This window comes from Anabrus simplex, chromosome 5, assembly GCF_040414725.1.
Source record: "Anabrus simplex isolate iqAnaSimp1 chromosome 5, ASM4041472v1, whole genome shotgun sequence".
Lineage (NCBI taxonomy): Eukaryota > Metazoa > Arthropoda > Insecta > Orthoptera > Tettigoniidae > Anabrus > Anabrus simplex.
In genome coordinates this window covers 208,091,045-208,112,491 of record NC_090269.1, presented here as the reverse complement: position 1 = coordinate 208,112,491, position 21,447 = coordinate 208,091,045, and the positions used below count along the sequence as shown (strand labels likewise).

Sequence of the window (21,447 nt, the reverse complement as noted above, 5' to 3'; positions counted from 1 at the left end):
CTATAGTCAGAAAACCTAACAAGTGCAACAACACATATCAATCTCTCGGAAAAAGTAGCCAACAAGATAGGTTTGAGAATCTCCGTAGAAAAAAAACAAATTTATTACAAACATCAAGAATGCTCCAAAATGTTTGGCAACAGATATTGGTTCAGTAGAAAGAGTAACGAAATTCAAATATCTGGGAGAAATAATTCATAAAAATGGTTTAGACAAATCTGCAGTAGAAGAAACGGTACACAAGATAGAAAGAGCATATGGTATCACAAAGTATTTTTATAACAAATAGTGTCTATCTAAAAATCTTAAAATAAGGCACTACACTGCAGTGGTGAAACCGGAATGCTTATATGCAAGTGAATGCCTGGTAGATACTAAACTATAGATTAGATAAACTTGAGGTACTAGAAAGGAGAATCATGAGAAAAATCTTAGGCCCTGTGAAAACAACAGCAGTATGGAAATTAAGATCTAGAAACATAGAAAACATAACAGAAAGCATAAGAAAAAGGAGATTGCAGTTTTTCGGACATATTTACAGAATGGATGATTCCAGATTAACAAAAAGGATTTTCAAGTACCTTTGGGACAAAAAAGCAACAACTAGCTGGATTCAAGAAGTAAGGAAAGATTTAGAAAGAAATAATATAAGGGAAGAAGAAACTGTGGACAGAGAAATTTTTAGAAAGAGGTTTGTAAGTATGGAAGGATTCCAAGGAAGATTGAACAAGAAGCCTGGTGCGAAGTGGTCCGAGTACAGAAAGGAACAGCATAGTGAAAGGATGAAGGAATATTGAAAGGAGCGGAATAGAAAACAACACAGTACGAAGAACTGAATTGAAATTGGCACGTGGTCTTTAGCAGGCCTCATCGGAAATAATAATAATAATAATAATAATAATAATAATAATAATAATAATAATAATAATAATAATAATAATAATAATAATCATCATCATCATCATCATTATCATACATGCTTTACGTCCGACTAACTACTTTTACGATTTTTGTAGGCGCCGAGATTCCGGAATTTTGTCCCTCAGGAGTTATTTTACGTAACGGTAATCTCGACACGGGCGGACATATTTGGGAACCTTCAAATATCACCGAACTGAGCTAGGATCGAACCTGCCAACCTGGGCTCAGAAAGCCAGCGCCTTAACAGTCTGAGCCACACAGCCCGGCAGACTAAAATTGTATTAATACTTAAGTCTGACTAATCATAAAGGTAAAAAGTGGGTTACTTTTTTAAAGTGGTTGAGACATCGAAGTCGAAACACGGAGTACTAAGAAATCGAGAGAAAATTTACTGATGATGATGATGCTTGTTGTTTTAAGGGGCCTAACATCGAAGGTCATCGGCCCAGAAAATTTACTCTGATGGTGCATAACTTGGGTAGTCTATTAGGCTCTCACCCTGTATAGTTTTACTCCTCAGGGGTTCTCAACTCTGAAGCCGTTTCTTTGTCTGGCATTAACTTATTACCATTTACATCTTTCCTATCCGGCTGTCCGCAGTAAACTCTTGATCCCGTCCTACCCTCGGGGTATTACGTTTTCGAAGTCTAGGCAATATTTCATTTTCATTCTCTCATTGCCAATACCTTCATCCTTCGAAGCAGCTGATTGCATCCCCTTATCCATTTATCCCTCTGATAACACTCTCTAGACGAGAACCAAGCCTGTATTTAGTCCTTGTTCGAAGAAAAAAGAACTCCTCCTCTGTACTTACGAATACTGCATTAGTATTGCTATGTTCTTTATCCCTGCGTAAAATGAAAGAAAGTAAAGGGCAAGAAGGAAGTATGCCAGTATACCTATCATTGCTATCATCAGTGTAGCTTTCTTCATCGTCAGAAGAGCGACTACCACTAGTTTCATCCCTCATTTTTTAAAAAATTCCGTCACTCCATCAACATTTTTTTTTGCTTTTTGCTTTACGTCGCACCGGCACAGATAGGTTTTATGGCGACGATGGGATAGGAAAGGCCTAGGAATGGGAACGAAGAGGCCGTGGCCTTAATTAAGGTACAGCCCCAGCATTTGCCTGGTGTGAAAATGGGAAACCACGGAAAACCATCTTCAGGGCTGCCGACAGTGGGATTCGAACCCACTATCACCCGGATGCAAGCTCACAGCTGCGCCCTCCTTACCGCGCGGCCAACTCGCCCGGTCATCAACATTTTAACAAAGCCTAGGTCTGAACTTTGAAAGGTTACAATTTAGGTATAGGCTACTCAATATTATTGACGATACAAACTGTCCCTCCAGACACAAGTAGTATCTCCCGATTGATTTATTTCACTATAATAGTCGTCTATATTGCCCCTACATTACGTAGTTCGACTATTTTACCTTTGCCATTTTCACTCCGTCTTTACTACTACAATCGTCGATGATACCGGTACATTACTTCCTTTCGTTGATCTGCATAGGATCTTTGAATGGAGGGAAATGCAATAAAACGTAGTGACATAATACAAAGGCCTAGTAAAGCCCGTAAAAACTGCGCTCAGGTATTTAAGTTAAACCTTACGCCGAAGTCCGTACAAATTACGGGCTTGGTTAATTTCGAAAGAAGAAAATACTTTAACTTAGAATCTATGGGCTTGTCGCTAGATAGTTAAGGACGGGTGGTCATCTCGTTGTAATTAAAATAGACGTTTTAGGGTATCCCACAAAATTTACGAGAGTATACAGACAGCTACATGTATTACGTAAGATAACAAGGTATCTGAGCACCCTTAAAAGGTTGTATTTTATTTTTAGCAAGCGATCAATGTTACTTCGTTACTACACTTTTAAATAAGAAGAGGTATTTACAATGTTGTGGGATGAAGCACATGTAAGGTCACGTAAGGAAGCAAATTCCTCTTTTTTCTTAATCAGATCCATGGCTAAATGGATATCGTGCTGGCCATTGGTCACAGGGCCCTCGGTTCGATTCCCGGCAGGGTCGGGAATTTTAACCATCATTGGTTAATTTCGCTGGTACGGGAACTGGGTGTATGTGTCGTCTTCATCATCATTGGATCCTCATCACGACGCGCAGATCGTCTACGGGCGTCAAATCAAAAGACCTGCACCTGGCGAGCCGAACTTGTCCTCGGACACTCCCGGCACTAAAAGCCATACGCCATTTCATTTCTAGCACCTATGCTCAAGGGTGCAGATCGAACCCGAGTCAATAAATTGAAAGGTCGTCAAACATTTTATTCTAATTCTATCCTAATTAGCACCGAGTTTAAGGATAGTGGAATTCCACTCCTCCAAAGGTCTTTATGGCCCAGACGAAGTGGCTTTGCTTCTCTTTTAGTAGCATATAACGATTTTAGAATTTGAGTGCATTAACTCTAGCAGTAGGCCTAGATAAACCAAAGGCTAAAGCTGGGGCTGTATCCTAATTAAGGCCATCCTTGCGCCGCTAAAACATTCATTGTGTTAGTACGATGTTACACCACTAGCACAAGAAAATAAATAACTCGTTTTTCTAATTTATGCATACTGCCATGTTTGTTGGACACACTTTTCTTAAACGAAACCATCTTTGCTCGTGCTAGTCTAAATTTTATGTCACCTTTTCTAATGCCATGATTAGTTATTCTACTATCCAAGTGACAATATTGATCTACCTCCGTTAAGACCTCATTTCCTAACCTGGTATATCGTCGTTGCTTCTAGAAAAACCGCTATGTGATAATATTTCAGCTTAGAACTGTGACCAGGAAGGTTCTGTTATCTAAGGTTCAGTATTGCATGAACTAGGCCTATATCTACAAATTTTCGTTATAATAGGCCTACATGTCCTGCGGGTCAGTATTTCTCCACCTAGCGGTATTTCGAGGCGCGACGATGGTATCCCAAACAACAATAGCCTACTTTATTAGACTGCATTCCATTACTTTTGCTTCGAATTTATTTTCGTCTTGAAATCCTTCAGAAAAACTGTATCCACACCATTCAGCAATTCTCTAGATCTTCTGTAGACTAAGATTAATAATAATAATAATAATAATAATAATAATAATAATAATAATAATAATAATAATAATAATAATGAAATGAAATGGTGCCGGGAGTGTCCGAGGACAAGTTCGACTTGCCAGATGAAGGTCTTTTGATTTGACTCCCGTAGGCGACCTGCGCGTCGCGATGAGGATGAAATGATGATGAAGACGACACATGCACCCAGCCCCCGTGCCAGCGAAATTACACAACGATAGTGAAAATTCACGATCCTGCCGGGAATCGAACCCGAGACCCTTGAGACCAATGACCAGCACGCTAACCATTTAACCATGGAGCCGGATAATAATAATAATAATAATAATAATAATAATAATAATAATAATAATAATAATAATAATAATAATAATACGTCAGCCCCGCGGTCTAGCAAGCCGGCCTCTTACCCAGACGCCCCAGGTTCGATTCGCGGCGAGGTCAGGGATATCAACCTGTATCAGAGCGTTACTTCAAGATCCACTCAGGCTACCTGAGAACAGTTCAGGAGATGGTGGTGATAATTGTTTCAAGAGGAAGTACAACTTGGCAACCATCTTCTATACAACACTAATCTGAGAGAAAAAAAAATGGAAGTGAAACGACACTTCAAAAAATGAAGGTATCGGCCAAAGAAAGGCAAGGGCCACGAAGGGCATCAACATGAAACACACCCTTGGACTCGTATGCTCTACTACAAGAGTTGACCAAGGGAGGTCAGATAGGATAGATGAAGGTGAGGAGCCTGGCACAAGTATATGGAAGCAATGCCTGGACTCAGCTGAGGACCCAATGGTCGCCAACTCATGGTCCCAAGTTCAGGTCTCTGGGGCCCCTTATAGTCACTTCTTACGACGGGCAGGGATTACCGTGGGTGTTATTCTAGTGCCCCCACCCACAGGGGGCAATTCAGGAGATCTCTGCCGGCGAGTGTTCGCAGTCGAGAAAGTCAAAAATAATGGTCGAGGGGAGTCGCCGTGCTGACCCCCATCACTTCGTAATTTGCAGGTCTCCGGGTTGAGGAGCGGTAGCCTGGTAAGCCAAGGTCCATCAGTGCTGTAGCGCCAGGGGTTTCTTCTTACTTTTAAATTATTAGACTTATTATTCTTATTCCTATTATTAAGCCAGCGTCTGCAAGATCTTGTGAAAAGCCATCCTCTTGAGTTTCGTCTCTAGACTTCCCTCGAGTTCGGTAATGCACATAAGTCTCCTGAACTTATTTCGTTCCTGCAAAAGGGAAGAAAAAAGAAGTACTTTTTCGATTTTCTTTTCTCGGTATGGGAGGAGGGAGGGAGGGCTTGTCTCGTTTCCTGCCGTCAGAGACATGCAGTGTATTGAATTGCTGGGCTCGCGAGCCGGGGGTCCTGGTCACCAGTGTGTGTTTTACCGGATGCAGAGGGAGACGTACAAAGCAAGACGCGAGCCTGTCAGGATTTGCATGACAGCTCTGGCAGTACGAGCGAGCTTATTGGCGACCCCCGCTGCGCGATCGTAATTACCGCGCTGTTTGCACGCCGCACACACAACACGCATTACCACATACACACTCCAATGTCTCTAGAGTTACTCACTCAATTTTCAAGCTATTCAATGCTCATTCTCATGATGGACCCGTTCCTCCAACCTGGGATACTCCGCTAACACGTCCATTTCGACCTGCCCGGTAGACCACCGCTTCTGAAGAATTTCTAATAGACATAGTAGGGGCTTAGTTACAGTCTACTAAAAGAAACTTAATTTTTCTTTTTCTTGGTTCATCTGATACTTGTATCGTATCGCATACGCTGTGCAAATTGTCATTCAATAATTTTCAGTAGTTTTCTCTTAGATATTAGAATTTTTTAAAGAGTCATAAGCTTTGCATCAGTCAGGATATTGAGTGAGGCATATGAGCACGGCAGACAGTGGGTTGCACTAATAGTCGGAAGAATTTACAATGCTTCACCATCCATCGACCCCGAAAATCATTGAATTGCACATGATCAGTTTTTTTGGTGTATTATAAGGACATGTAGACAGTAACTAAAAGATATCCGGAGAACACTTTTTACTCAAAATATATTTACGGTATTTATACAGTTGAACGGACATGAAATAGCGTTCTGATTGGTTGATTTAATCAACACTTTGCAGAATTTAGACGTAAACTAGCTACTTTTGTTGATGAACCAAAATCCTCGTATTTAATTAAAAACTGAAGAAGTTTTAGGGGAAACTTCTTTATTCTCACATTTATTAATCCGCAGTTGGACATAGGCTATGTGATCTACTTAACAAAATGTCTACCTACAGAAAATCTACTCTGGAAGGAAACCTTCACATTCAAGGAGAGCGAAAATTACTTTTTACGTTACTTTTGGGAACATTGTGTTCTTGAATAATAACGGAACATAATTTTGAAAAGCCATTTATTGCCATTAAATCATACAAAATTAACTTCTTTTAATACCGCACAAAGCTCTCGATAATAGGTTCAGAGGGTCTCGTGTTCAATTCCCGGCCGGATCGGGAATTTTAACCTTCATTGGTTAATTCCATTGGCCCGGGGTCTGGGTGTTTGTGCTGTCCCCAACATCCCTGCAACAAACACACCACGCATACTAACATCAACCTATCTCACCCATTATAAATTTCCAAAGTGAAAGTAGTTCGATGAAAGTAATAAATTGGTTTTAGCTTGTACCAGAAGATTTAGTGTTCTGTACAGTCAGTAAGGCAGTTACCACTGATCAACATTTAGGATTATCGTCTAGGTGGCAGATTCACTCTTCTGTATCTCGCCAGAGATATATTTCGGTCTAGCAAACAATACATCGCAATTATCTGTCAGCGAAGATACAGTTGTATGCGCATTAATGATGCACATAACCTTAGATTAAGAAAATGTGATATGTGGATAATGTTTTCAGGATTTTCACAGGGATTTTAGCACTCAGAATGCATGATGACGGCTCATTGAGAATTTGAGCTCCAAACTTAGCCTACGTTAAAACAGCTCCCTTATCACGGGTGGATAACACCACTTCCTTGTTGTGGATTGGACGTTTTGAAAAGGAGTGACACGGAGTCTAAGGTCGACCAGATCCTTAGATTACTTCTAATAATATGATTTTTTCAATTTACATTACGTCGCACCGACACCGATAGATATTATGGCGACGATAGGGTATGAAAGGCGTAGGAGTGGGAAAGAAGAGGCCATTGTCTAAAGTACAGTCCTAACATTTAACTGGTGTGAAAATGGGAAACCACGGAAAACCATCTTCAGGGATGCCGACAGTGGGGTTCGAACCTACTATCTCCCGGATACAAGCTCAGCTGTGCGCCCCTAGCAGTAAGGCCAAGTCGCCCGGTATTCTTCTTCTAATTCTAATAATAATAATAATAATAATAATAATAATAATAATAATAATAATAATAATAATAATAATAATAACTTTCGCCCCGGGGTCGGAGTTGTGTCCCACAAGAGTTCTTCTACGTGCCAGTAAATCTACCAACACAAGGCTGGGGTATTTAAGTACCTTCAAATATCACCGGACTGAGCCGGGAAAGAACCCGCGATAGATTGTTTCAGTATCCCGAAAGATCTTATAATTAAGGCTAATTCCCCTTTCCACGTTCTTTCTCTTGAAACATACAAATTAAACTGGATTTGGAATTCCGTCGAAGTAAGAGGCGGATAGGAATATGGAATTCTAATGACCTCACCTCTTCACGCAGTTGTACGTCGTAAGATTCTTTGTCTCTCACCTGGATGGGCCGTGTACGAGAAGCTTGTAACTCAGGCGTTCGCCCACAGCTGTCGCCACTGAACGGGCCGGAGGAAGAGGGTGGGGAGGACACGGAATACCGCCGCTCAGTAATTTGGGGTGAAATTAATGGCTACGAGGTTCTTGTTTCTCGTGGCCCTGCTGACAAGTTGAAAAATAAACGGAACCCGAGCGGAAAGATAAAGGTAGATATTTCTTTCCACATGCAGAGCAAAGAGAAAATAAATAACGAAGAGAGAGAGAGAGAGAGAGAGAGAAAGCGCGTAAGTGAAAGAAGGAGAGAGCGAGAGAGACAGAAGTAGTGCATGGCATAGCTCCGCCTAACAAGCCTTAGAGGTGGAGTGTAACCAAGCTGGGGGGGAGGGAGGTATTTTCATGGTTGGACGGCACGGATGTTGCGCACAAACGATGCGCATTAGGATGTCACTTGCTGAGGTAAAACAAAATGAGTGGAAACATTATTTGTAGTTTGCAGTGATAATTAGTTTTTCTAGACAGAACAGGCAAGGGAGGGGAAGTGGGGGAGGGGAGCTTTCATTAGCAAAATTAGATTAAAATCGTAGCCAACAGATTGCATTTGACAAATAGGACTGAGTTGCACTATAGGAAACAAGGCACGCATGGCGCTACAAAACACAATAAAAACAATGTGCTGCATGCATTACCCACGCTGTTTGGACTGGCCGTGTTTGTTTATAATCTATGATGGCTGAAACCACATGGCTTGTGTATTTGTTTACTACACTAACATTGCATATCATTGCCAACAATAATATCTCGATGAAAGAAATGAATTTCAAAACCCGATATCAAAGAACAAACTTGTTTCAAACATGAAAACGTGATGCGGGTATTGAACTCCCTGTGATTTTGGAAGCTTCCCATGAAATGACTCGATGGTATTTTTCGAAACCTTTAAAGTAATTTTTAAAATATGTCCAACTTAAATAATTACAAAACGGAACTAAGGAAACCTGTAACATTCAGTCTGATCTTCCCATGCACTTAACTACAGTGTAGACTAGTTCTTACAGAACTTACATAATAATAATAATAATAATAATAATAATAATAATAATAATAATAATAATAATAATAATAATAATAATAATAGACTAATAATAATATGGCCTCATCTACCGTGTGCAGGCATTCTAGTATGATGCCATTCAAGATACCTGTGTGTCATTTTCGACGTTCCGTTTTACTTTTGTGTACAAGATGACAGAGAAACAGATCTCTGTTGGGCGATCCATGGTCAAGTTTGAATTAATCTTGTTGGATAAACACCAAATGTGTCACCAGACATATTTTGCACGCCGACGTGCTAAATGGAGTGTTAAATCCGTCAAAATTCCGACTACCTCTGCCCGGTTTGATTGGCGATCATGGGATCCGTAGGCCAACACTGTAGGGTACTACTGTTCCACAGAGAAAGCTACTACTACTACTACTACTACTACTACTACTACTACTACTACTAATAATAATAATAATAATAATAATAATAATAATAATTTTAACGTCTGTGTAATTGTGTAGGCTATTGATTTTAAGAGACACTGGGTTGTCAGAATTTTTTCCCGCAATGGTCCTTAAATACGCCCGAAGCCTACGATCCGATTTGTTGCTTCTTCAAATGCCTCCGACATCAGCTGTCAGACTTGTTACGTTGGAAAAAGAACAACTGACCGACTAAATTTACTAAATCAGCTTTTCTTAAGGATAAATTATTCTTACCAAGGACCCAATTTGATTAGTATAGACGTTGTTTTGTTACTTTTTGGTAGGTCTACAGGCTTTCTGCATCCCACAGTAAGTTATTGGTAGAAAAGGTAGATGAAAAGGCATGGGACGATCTCTGCCGATAATCCCTACTATTTATGTAATCTGTGAAACTCAAGATGAGCCTGGTGTGCAAACCACGTCAGAGATCGATCAAAACTCTCATATATTAACTTATTAGAATCTAAGAAACAACCCGTATAGGTCTAGGCCTACTTGTAAAGGGAAGATAAGAAAAATAAATCTCTGCCTGCAGGTTATGGAAATCACACCATACCAGTATTAGGGACGTGACTTCTATAAAGAACATCCCTCAAACTCTATTTTATTCTATAAAGAAATTTAAGATGTATTGCCGAAGTGAGTAACGTATGAACGTGAGAGTGAATGCTCAAAATATTATTGTACTTAGATTCTTAGATTATAAATAAGTGTTAGAGTTAGTATTATTAAAGTTACTATTATTATTACCATCATCATCAAATAACGAAATACTCCTAGGAACTGTAGGGACCTGTAGAGCTTCCCACCAATGAAGACTACACCTAATGTAGCCTAATCCAATCGAACATTTTCGAAAAAAAAAACTTGAAATAAGATTTTATTAGACCAAGTTTTATCTCTGTGCGTGAGGGAGAATCGATACAGGTGGTCACGAAACAAATCTATAATGAAAACCAGTCCAGTGTTGTGTGTTGTTGAGAAATGATCGTAGTGATCGACTAGCAAGCACGCAATATTTTCTTATGCAGCGTGTTTCGTTCTCTAAAACATACTGGATAATCGATTGCTTATCTGAAATGCATAGGGCATTCCGAAGAGTGTCTGAGGTACATAATGTTCCAAAAAAGCCTTCATTTTAGTAAGAGAGCTGGAAGAAACTGACTTTCTTCTCAGTGAAAGAGGTATTAGGTAACATCGCGGGTGCGAAGTGTGTTGCACATGTCAACTTTGACAAGATTTGCGAATGGATACCCTTCCTGACGCCAACCCTGTGTGGAGGGATGTAGTCATTATTGCATGATTTCGTGGTGGTTGCTACTGTGACGTGCCGTATGCAAATGAAGATGTATGTTGAGACTAGCACAAATACCCAATAACCGAGTTATAGGAATTCACCAGACACGTTCAAAATCATCAACACCACCAGGAATCGAAGTTTTTGTTCGTCTTAATACACATATCTTCATTTAGACTACACAAAACATTCTACAATATTAACCATCATCCGCAATAGCGCTTACGTCCCTCCACATAACTTAGTGTAGGCATGAGGATGGCATGCAGCAGTAAAACTGGGCCAAATCCACAGAAAGTAGGAAACTCTCTGGAAGAAAAAGAAATCTATAGTCCGATAAACTATGGAAATATATGTCAATATTGCTGTATGTAGTGAGCCTCCGTGGCTCAGACGGCAGCGCGTCGGCCTCTCACCGCTGGATACCGTGGTTCAAATCCCGGTCACTCCATGTGAGATTTGTGCTGGACAAACCGGAGGCGGGACAGGTTTTTCTCGGGTACTCTGGTTTTTCCTGTCATCTTTCATTCCAGCAACACTCTCCATTATCATTTCATAGAATTTATCACTCATTAATAAATCACCTTGGGAGTGGCGACCCCATTGTAATAACAGCCTATACGTGTTTCATTCATTACATCCCTGACCCGGTCAATAACTGGAAAACAGGTTGTAGGTTTTCATTTCATTGCTGTATGTATTTATAACTATAATTGGATTGACATAACTGCAGCCATGAGAGACTCGGGCCTATGTAGCACTTTTATTTTTATTTTTAGAATTTGCTTTACCTCACACTGACACAGATATGTCTTATGGCGACGATGGGACAGGAAAGGCCTAGAAGTGGGAAGGAAGAGGCCGTGGCCTTACTTAAGGCACAGCCCAAGTATTTGTCTGGTGTGAAAATAAGAAACAACGGAAAACCATCTTCACGGCTGCCGACAGTTGGTTTCGAACTCACTATCTCGCGGATGCAAGCTCACAGATGCGCGCCCCTAACCGCGCGGTCAACTCGCCCGTTTACACTAATTTTACAGAAAACCTTTGGAATTCGATTTCCATCCACGATAGTCGGTAACAGTATTGATTATCTATCTCCCGAATCCATAACCACTCGTCAGACTGGCCCACTTTCTAGAGACCCCGGGTGTACCTGGTCCAGGCTTAGAGAAGCTCTCTTCTGACATTCAAGAAATATGCTATGACATAAAGCAGGAGTGAAGAGTGCATAAAGAGCTAATACAAATGAGATCATTTGTGTTACGTTCTTTTATAGCTTTTTGTCTTCGCTGAATCTGGAATTGCTTTCACATTGTTGTGAATGATTAGCCCCTAAAGATGCATTCCCTTCTCCATTCGCGTCTGATGACCCCACAATTCATGGCGATTGACAAATCCAACATCATCCACCGTGGTTTATATTTATGCATTGTTTGTTGTCGATGTACCTGGTAGTCACGTTTAGATCACGAAGCACTGGCAACGGCTGAGAGGATTAGTAAGTGCTCCTGAGCGTCGAAAGAAACCTCATTACTGTTGATTAAGGGCGAGAATCTTGGATCTTATAGTTATGAAAGACCACCCATGCGTCACTAGTTTATTCTCTAAATCGCTGGAGCCTGTGCAAGTTTATATGTTAACTAAGTAAGGCCACCAACGTAATTCACAAAAATTCACAGAATCTCAAAAGCAAGCAAAATACCGTAAAGGTAAAACAAAAACAAACATTAAAATGCTTGTAAATTTGCATTTATTGTCATGACCGCGGCAACTCGCGACAGTTCTGTAATGAGGCAGGGCCTATACTAGGCAGAATTAGGAGTATTAGAGTACGAATAGCTCTTATCATCCAGCCAGAAAGTATTGTAATAATTCTACGAGTATTCTGAGTCGAATTCAGTGGCGCAGTTGGTTGGTGTCATCTTCATTTTTTTAAAAAATTCGACACCTCAGTGTCGTTGGCTTCCAGCACGTTATAGAATAAAATTAATGTGGTCCAATATTCCTTAGTTAGCGGAATTATCCTTTCTTCGTGCGTGGGTTCTCCGGAGAGGCCTGATGCAGGTTTGAAAGGGTGGGACCCTACCTAGGATGAAAACTAATGCTGAAGACGGAACAAACAATCAGTTCCCGAACATGAGGAAATAATCACTGAATAGTAAAATCTCGGACCCGGCCAGGTATCAAATCCGGGACTCCTTCCACGAAAGGTCAGTATGTTAACCAGTTAGTGATGGAGCCAGACTTAGTTAAGAAGTACTTTTTTCATTGAGGATAAAATAAAATAAAATAAAATAAAATAAAATAAAATAAAATAAAATAAAATAAAATAAAATAAAATAAAATAAAATAAAATAAAATAAAATAAAATAAAAATGCTTCTTGTCCAGATAATCACCACGTGGAGATGCCCATGATTTCCTTCTCTTTTGGAGTTATTTTTGCTTAATACGCCACCAAGCGGAATGGAAGTGCAGTACCATAGCAGCTCACAACCCAGAAACACAACCCATTTTTCATGTTTTCACCCCTTACGGGAAGAACTTTCCACAAGGTTTTTTAAGGTTTCTTTTATGACCTAAGCCAAATATGACCCTAATCAGTTTGATTATTCTCAAGATATCGTGATGACTGTGTGATTAAATGATATTTCAATTTATTTATTTATTTATTATAATTTTCTTTGCGTTGCACCGACACAGATAGGTCTTATGGCGACGATATGACAGGAAAGGGCTAGGAGTGGGGAGGAAGCGGCCGTGGCCTTAATCAAGGTACGGCCCCAGCATTTGCTTGGTGTGAAAATGGGAAACTACGGAAAACAAACTTCAGGGCTGTCGACAGTGGGGTTCGAACCCACTATCTCCCGGATGCAAGCTCACAACTATGGGTCCCTAACCGCACGGCAAACTCGCCCGGTATGTTTAAAATTTTGTTGAGACTAGGCTAAATCCATAGTAAGGTTAATTCCACAGTAACTGAAATAGAACTTTATTGCGACTTTACCCCAAGGTGAGGAGAAAGTCTGATCGGCTAATAGATCCTCAAAACATCTTGCGCTGTGATGGTAACGTAAATTTTGCGGTGGATTATCAGTAGGGCCTAGACTATTTCTTTCTTCCCTTTTTTTTTTTTTTTTTTTTGCTAGTTGCTTTACGTCGCACCGACACAGATAGGTCTTATGGTGACGATGGGACAGGAAAGGGCTGGGAGTGGGAAGGAAGCGGCCGTGGCCTTAATTAAGGTACAGCCCCAGCATTTGCCTGGTGTGAAAATGGGAAACCACGGAAAACTATCTTCAGGGCTGCCGACAGTGGGGTTCGAACCTACTATCTCCCGAATACTGGATACTGGCCGCACTTAAGCGACTGCAGCTATCGAGCTGGGTACCCCTTCTTTCTTAACCTGTTTACTCTTCAGGGTTGGTTTTTCCCCCTCGGACTCAGCGAGAGATACCACCTCTACCGCCTCAAGGGCAGTGTCCTGGAGCGTGAGACATTGGGTCGGGGGATACAACTGGGAGAAATGACCAGTACCACGCCCAGGCGGCCTCACCTGCTATGCTGAACAGGGGTCTTGTGGGGGGATGGGGAAATTCGAAGGGATGGATAAGGAATAGGGAAGGCAGCAGACATGGCCTAAATTTAGGTACCATTCCGGCACGAAAAACCACTTCCAGGATGGCTGAGGTGGGAATCGAACCCACCTCTACTCATTTGACCTCCCGAGGCTGAGTGGACCCCGTTCCAGCCGTCGTACCACTTTTCAAATTTCGTGGCAGAGCCGGGAATCGAACCCGGGCCTCCGGGGGTGGCAGCTAATCACACTAACCACTACACCACAGAGGCGGACAGTAGACTATTTTATTCTGTTTAATGTGTTTGTAACACATGCTTTTAAGGCGAGTACTCTTACAATATTTATTGGTTACTTTCCAGTAGCCTAGCAGGGTGTCCGGCTCCACGGTGTAGGGAGCAACCAGTCCGCCTGTCACCTGGCGGCTCCGAGTTCGATTCCCGGCCGGGGCAGGGTTTTTTAATTATTGTAAGAGATTAATATCCCCGGCCTGGGTACTGGGTGTTTGTGTCGTCCTTAACGTTCCTTTTCTCACATTCAACACTCTAGTCTACACTTCCGCAACTCCACTTACACGCAGGTTCCTATCATATGGTGAAAGTAGTGGTATTTAATAAAAGCCTAGTAGAGTATTATCTACTCATTTATTTTTTACATTTAATACATTAATCGACTACTGCGAAATTGCCGAACTGCTGCTGATTTACTGAAGTACCCTGCTACAGTTGCAACGAAGTGAAAAAATTGGAAAGATAATCAATAATACTGTTTCCAATTGTGTGACCCACCCTTGACCCATTTTTCAACGGGGTCGGATATGAGGAGAGATGAGTCTGCGTAGCGATTTTTACGACCGGATGTCCTTCCTGGCGCCAATAGTAATAGGAGTTAAAGAGATATTTTTCTGTTTATCGTGACAGAAGCGAGATACAGTAGGACTTCATTAGGCCTAAATTAAGTAGATAGATAATAATAGGCATACATAGGTTACATAGTCTACATACAAAGAAAGAAAACCATGCCACAATAGCCCGGAAGGGCCATGGCTCACCAAGCAACCGCTGCTGAGCCCGAAGGCGTGCAGATTACGAGGTGTCGTGTGGTCAGCACGAATTGTACTCTCGTAGGCAGAGTGGACCTCAAACCAGCCCTCAGATTCAGGTAAAAGTCCCTGACCTGGCCGGGAATTGAGCCCGTGGCCTCCAGGTAGGAGGCAGGTACGCTACCCCTACACCACGGGGACCGGCCCTTTTTTAAAGGTCTACATACAACCATAGTCTACATACGTACATACAAAAATACTTTGACATAGGCCTATAGGTTACATAGATTAAACTACACTATATGGTAGCAGGATTACACCCTTGTGAGTAAAAAGCTGGCCACTTGAAGAGCAATTGGTGTTGCACGAGAGAAGCCTCCACGTAGGGTGCATTTCAAAGTGATAGGACTATTGCTGTATCCAGCGTCGCCTGGGCAAAGCACAACGACTCTCCCTGTTATCCCACAACAGAAGTGCAACATCTTCAACGAAAAAAGAAGAGACTGAAGACATGATTAGGATGGTTGGAAGGGAGAGACTGAAACCCGGTGCCGGCACATAACCTACTTCTTTCCAATAGCACCAAGGGGTCTGTTCAAGGTTTAAGTTCCCCATCCTGCGAACTAATCACCATCAACAATGTCATATTCCCACCCTCAAAATTAACACTGCAGAGATGAAAAAATGAAAATCCTCAGCCTGTTTGCAGTCATTCGACCGGGTTAAATATGAAATGAATGAAGCCCGATCTAGTGGCGCGGAGAGGAATTGTGCCGACTGAGGAAGCCTGTCGCACTCCTCTGGGGCAATGATTGATGCCTGACAGATGCAGTGGTATTGGAGAGTGTTGCTGAAATGAAAGATGAGAGGGAAAACCGTAGTGAATGTAAACCTATAACCTGTTTTCCAGTCAGTGACCGGGTCAGGGATGAAATGAATGAAGCCCCATCTGGCAGCGAGGATAGCAATTGTACCGGCTGCCAAGGCCTGTCGCACTCCTGTGGTGCTATGATTAATGCCTGACAGGTGAAATGAAATGATATTGGAGAGTGTTGCTGGAAGGAAAGATGACAGGGAAAACCGGAGTACCCGGAGAAAAACCTGTCTCGCCTCCGCTTTGTCCAGCACAAATCTCACATGGAGTGACCGGGATTTGAACCACGGAATCCAGCGGTGAGAGGCCGACGCGCTACCGCCTGAGCTACGGAGGCTTGGAAAACCGGAGTACCCAGAGAAAAACCCGTCCCACCTCCGCTTTGTCCAGTACAAATCTCACATGGAGTGGCCGGGATTTGAACCTCAGAACTCAGCGGTGAGTGGCTGGCGTGCTGCCGCCTGAGCCACGGAAACTACTGCAGAGGTATTTGGAATTAAATCCAGGCTTTTGGCACACAATTTAGTGATTAGAAATTGCACACCTTCACCACCATCACCTCTCCTACACTACTGGCCAATACACTGATGGTGACATTTTTTTCGACCAACGGGGCTCGACCCGGCTAACCACGGTGTCAGACCATAGAAAATTCATCAGACCATGTACTAAATAAAAATAGCATAAGTAACAGGTGTTCCAGTGTCTAGCCTACATATAGTCGCTCCTATGCCAAAACCACGATTGTGACAAGGCTCTTCCTATCCACTATTCCCCTTAACACTGGTCACGCCTAGAGTCCAGTCCATCAGAAATAATTTTCGTTCTGTTCATGTTCCTCTGCGCATGTGTAACGGAAAATGAAACTTAAATAGATCGTACTCTAGGTGCGGGTAAATATGTAGGCCTAATGCAAACATACATTCCTTCAGTACGGTACAGTAAGGTTCATTTTCCTTTACACATGCGCAGAGAAAAATAAACTCAACGAAATTTTTATTATTACATAAAACGAACTTCATTGTAAGCCCGTATTGTCGTAAGTATACTTTGTAAAGGTGGAACATTTGACTCAACCTTCAAAGTATACTCAACGAAATTTGTTCTGATGGACTGCATATCAATATGTGGCTGGGAGGCGTGACCAGTCTTAATGGAAATACTGGGATAGGAAGAGTATTGTCACATTCGCTGTTTTGGCATAGGAGAGACGATATTATTTGATAATTATTCTCATAATGAGCCATATTTCATAATAGTACATTAGTACTCCGGATTTAGCCAAGTCTCCCATAGACTAGCCAACGGCCGTAGCCGCGTTGAAACACCGGATCCCGTGAGATCTCCGAAGTTAAGCAACATTGGGCGTGGTCAGGAGTTGGATGGGTTGCCACGCGCTGTTGGTGGGGGGTAAGGGAATGGAGGAGCGGAAAGGAACTGTCCACCCTACCGCACGTAAACTCCGGCTCAGGAACACCTCTGCGGACGTTCAGACCTGCCTTCGGGCAGAATAACCCTTACCTTACCCATAGACTATATGGTATGTTTGCGGCGATTTCACTGTCGAAGGTGAATCGAAAGAAGACAGTACGTTCAAGAATCGTTCCTGGCTTGTTTATCCATATAGGCCAAATGTTAGAATCTAATATTTAGTGCGAAAATTCCTAGTCTTCCATTTCTCTGAGATGGATGTCTTGCGTGTACGGTAACGTCCATCATCATTACAGCGGACCGGCGCACAAAACGCCTTGGAACTGATGACACAATCGCACAATGAAATTTCCTTTCGAGCGGAGCGAATAAAAACGAGAGGGCGTTTGTGCTGCGATCTAAGCGTGGCCAGTCTTAACGGTTGACAGATTAACTGGCTCCTATTGTGTTAAGTCATCTGCTTTAATTGTGTCCACTACCCTGGCCGCTAAATGCTTGTTAACACCGCTTATCTGTCATGGTCGACCACGACGAGCCATGTTGTTAGAGACGTGGTCCTTTAGTGAAGCGAGCAGTAGACTTGCTGCCAAGGATCCAGGTATGATGATCATTGTTAAAGGAAATTTAGATAAACTCCTGGAGACGAAATTGAGGTAAGATTTAATACACTCGAGTTTAGATCTATTATATCGTTACAGGATATATTTAGAGTAATTGGGAATTGAAGAGATGAAGGTGCAAAGAAAATTCGTTGAACTTTGGTATGTACCTTTGATGCAAGCTCTTGTTTACTATACAAAATAGAACGTAAAACCAATAACATTAATCATTATTAAGTCATTTAATTACGCCAGGACTCGGAAAATAAAGTATTGTATTTCATTTTTGTAGATCAACAATCTTTAGAGGTGATATCAATATTGTGGGCTTTTCAGCGTTCTGTCTGCAAGCCTCTGTGAATTAATGAATAGTCTCCATAGGCTAATCCTTTATTTGCATATAGCTCTGTGGTTTCGTTTAGTTCTACACCTCTCCTCTTTAAAATGTTAATCCAATCACTGTCACCTTGGTCTCCCTCTGTTTATCTTATCACTTATCATCCATGATCGAGTCCATAATTCTCCTATAGTCCGCATCAAATGGGGAAACGTTTTGGTTTAGAGAAGTTACTCAGATGTGTCCAGTCAAGCGACTGCTGAGTTCTTGCGTTATCTCTCCCGCTCAATAGGTTGCGATCCGCCGAGAATTTCACTGCGTTTTAATAGACAAGGCCAAAATACATTTACTTCATAGACGACCGCTGTGGAAACAACTTCTTGTTGGAGACGGACTACAGGTAATCTACCCTCCTCCATCCACCTCACATTTTTATTTACCATGTGTATTTACTATTTATGTATTTACTATTTTCCGTAAAGTTTACATACAGTTGAGGGATAGTGAACGGAGAAATGGCAAGGTGCCTTCATCCTCACTAAAATTACAACAGCAGCATTAACAAGAACCAAACTATAGCGCAGCAGTAAATAATGGTCATGGCCTACCAAGCGACCGCAGCTCAGCTTCTAAGTCTGCATATTAGGAGGTATCGTGAGGTCGGCATGGCGAAACATCTCGGCTGTTAATCTTGGCTTCCTCGAGCGGAACTGCTATCTCACCATCAGACAGCTCCTCAATTGTTGTCACGTAGACTGAGTGGACCTCGAACCAGCCCTCAGATACAGGTAAACATCCCTGAACTGGCCGGGAATAGAACTCGGGACCTCCGGGTAAGAGGCAGGGAAGCTAACCTTCCACCGCGGGGCCGGCATCCACTGAAATTACAACCCATACAATCACTGTATTTACATAATAAGTTATTCACATGATCTGTTGTACACACACTCAGATCCCCACATATATCTAACTTACTCCAGCTGGGCCGACTCGGATTCTTGGAATTACAAATATTCATCCACTGTCCCAAGCATACAGAAACATTTACACAAATAAAAAAATTGCGTTATGTTCAGAAGATTTCGTCAAAAGTAGACCTACATTCTTTTTACCTCTTCATACAATTTTGCAGCCAGAGGTTTTTTTCTTGTAGTGCGAGTTCTTTCTACAGCTGGGAAGAACGAATGCAGACCTCACTAAAGCTAGTTGATAGACGCAGCTTCAACCTTTGAATTCATTCGCAAAAGTCTTCATTTCCTTACTGCGAGTAAGCATAAGTTATTCTTCTGCTGATGTTCCTACCTATTTCTACCAGCAATAAATTCTACTATCTTTATGTTCGTTATTCCATTTTATGAATATAGGCCTAAATTATAAGTTCCTCAGTGTGTCCAAAAACGAAATATAACACGTACGGAACTATATTATATGTACATATTTCGTGTTTCTGCAGACTGAGAGACTTGTAAATTACGTAATCTGAACCGACACTGAAAAAGGAATGGCCTCCTCCTTAACAAATTTTATGAATATTATCCTGAATTTATTATTATTATTATTATTATTATTATTATTATTATTATTATTATTATTATTATTATATAACTTAATCAAGACTATTTTGTGTCTCTTCACATTAAAAGAATGAAGTTCTTAGTTAGCAAGGGTAACATCATCATATGCAGCATATTTAATCATAACCTAAGCCACCGCAATTACAATATATTTAATTTGAGGATAACATTAAATTTCTGTTTGAATTAATTATCAATGGTAATATTTGCAATGTGTCACCGGAATTCGAATCGCGGCCACCGTGTCCTCACAAACTGTTGAACAAAAGCCAGTGCTGGCCACAGTTCGTATTCCGGTGTTAGATGCAGTGTTCTGTATCGTTGTTGTCTGTTGTGTTCCAGGCAGGACTGCGGTATGTCCCTCACGCCCACGGCTTGTCGTTGACGACCCATTGTCTTACGCTGACAGCTCCAAGAGTTATGGCCCCCGGAACAGGCGTGACAACAAAAAGTAATGATAAGAATTCAAGACTCGTTGCGACATGAGACAAGCCACTGTCAACAAATATCTTCAAGTGCACGATTAATGATATGTACAGGTCGCAGTCCTCATCTCTCCAGCCCAACAACGCGCACTCCATCATTTTCCATTCTTCCAAACGTTTTCCACATTACTTGTACACGTTATGTACTTTATAACACCCGAAGGTGGAGCAAAACTCCTTGTTATTTTAAATAAATAGGTATACAGGGTAGTGCCAACGTTACTCATAGCTTTGATTAATTTCTAACTTTTTCGTTTGTTTGAAAGAAATGCCGATGTTTCTTCCACAAAAACTCCATAGACACTTGAATGTTTGAGAAAAGATATTATTCAAATGACCACTGTTCGTATCCTGACAAAGACAGCATCATTTGAGACATGTTTATATTTTTAATTTTCACTCAAATATTATTTATCTCCTCAATGGCTTGTTGATATGGACGCGTTCTTTGCGATATCTCCACAGAAGAGAAAGAATAAGAGCTGTCAAATTTCAGGATAAGGAATAATAATGGATTACTGAGTTGCGAAATACAGTTCAATAAGGTTCATCCGCTGCTCAGTGTCCAACTTCCCCATGGCTACTTTCGCGACTGTTCTTGAGAAGATCGCGAAAGGAAAATAGAATGCCGTATTAAACACAAATGGTATGACGTGTTTCAACCCATGCATATGTTCTGCGCCTTCCTGCATACGCAGAGAAGAACAGAAAGTAATTTATGAACGATTGTATTTTTAGAATTATATTATTCCCATCTCCACAGTAGCTCACTCCTCATGAACATGGACCGACAGTCTCGCAGACCCACCTGAATCTAGCTTCCACTTACCTGCATCAGGTTCTTCTCTCTCATCTTTCCAGTCCGACCTCACTTAGTCTCCTCACCACGACGGCATAGGTTTGCAAAGTCCAGCGTTTTCTCTTGTTTCATAAGATACCCCTTTC

At 41.5% G+C, this 21,447-nt stretch overlaps 1 long non-coding RNA gene across 2 annotated transcripts in view; it reads left to right on the top strand.

Moving 5' to 3' along the window:
* The window catches only part of LOC136874773 (uncharacterized), a 132,127-nt gene extending 111,462 nt beyond the window's left edge, over positions 1-20,665 (top strand). For both annotated transcript variants that reach the window (XR_010860296.2, XR_010860295.2), the window contains exon 3: positions 20,360-20,665. This is a non-coding gene — a long non-coding RNA (uncharacterized lncRNA). The remainder of the gene's footprint in view (positions 1-20,359) is intronic.
* Positions 20,666-21,447: the final 782 nt, after the last annotated feature.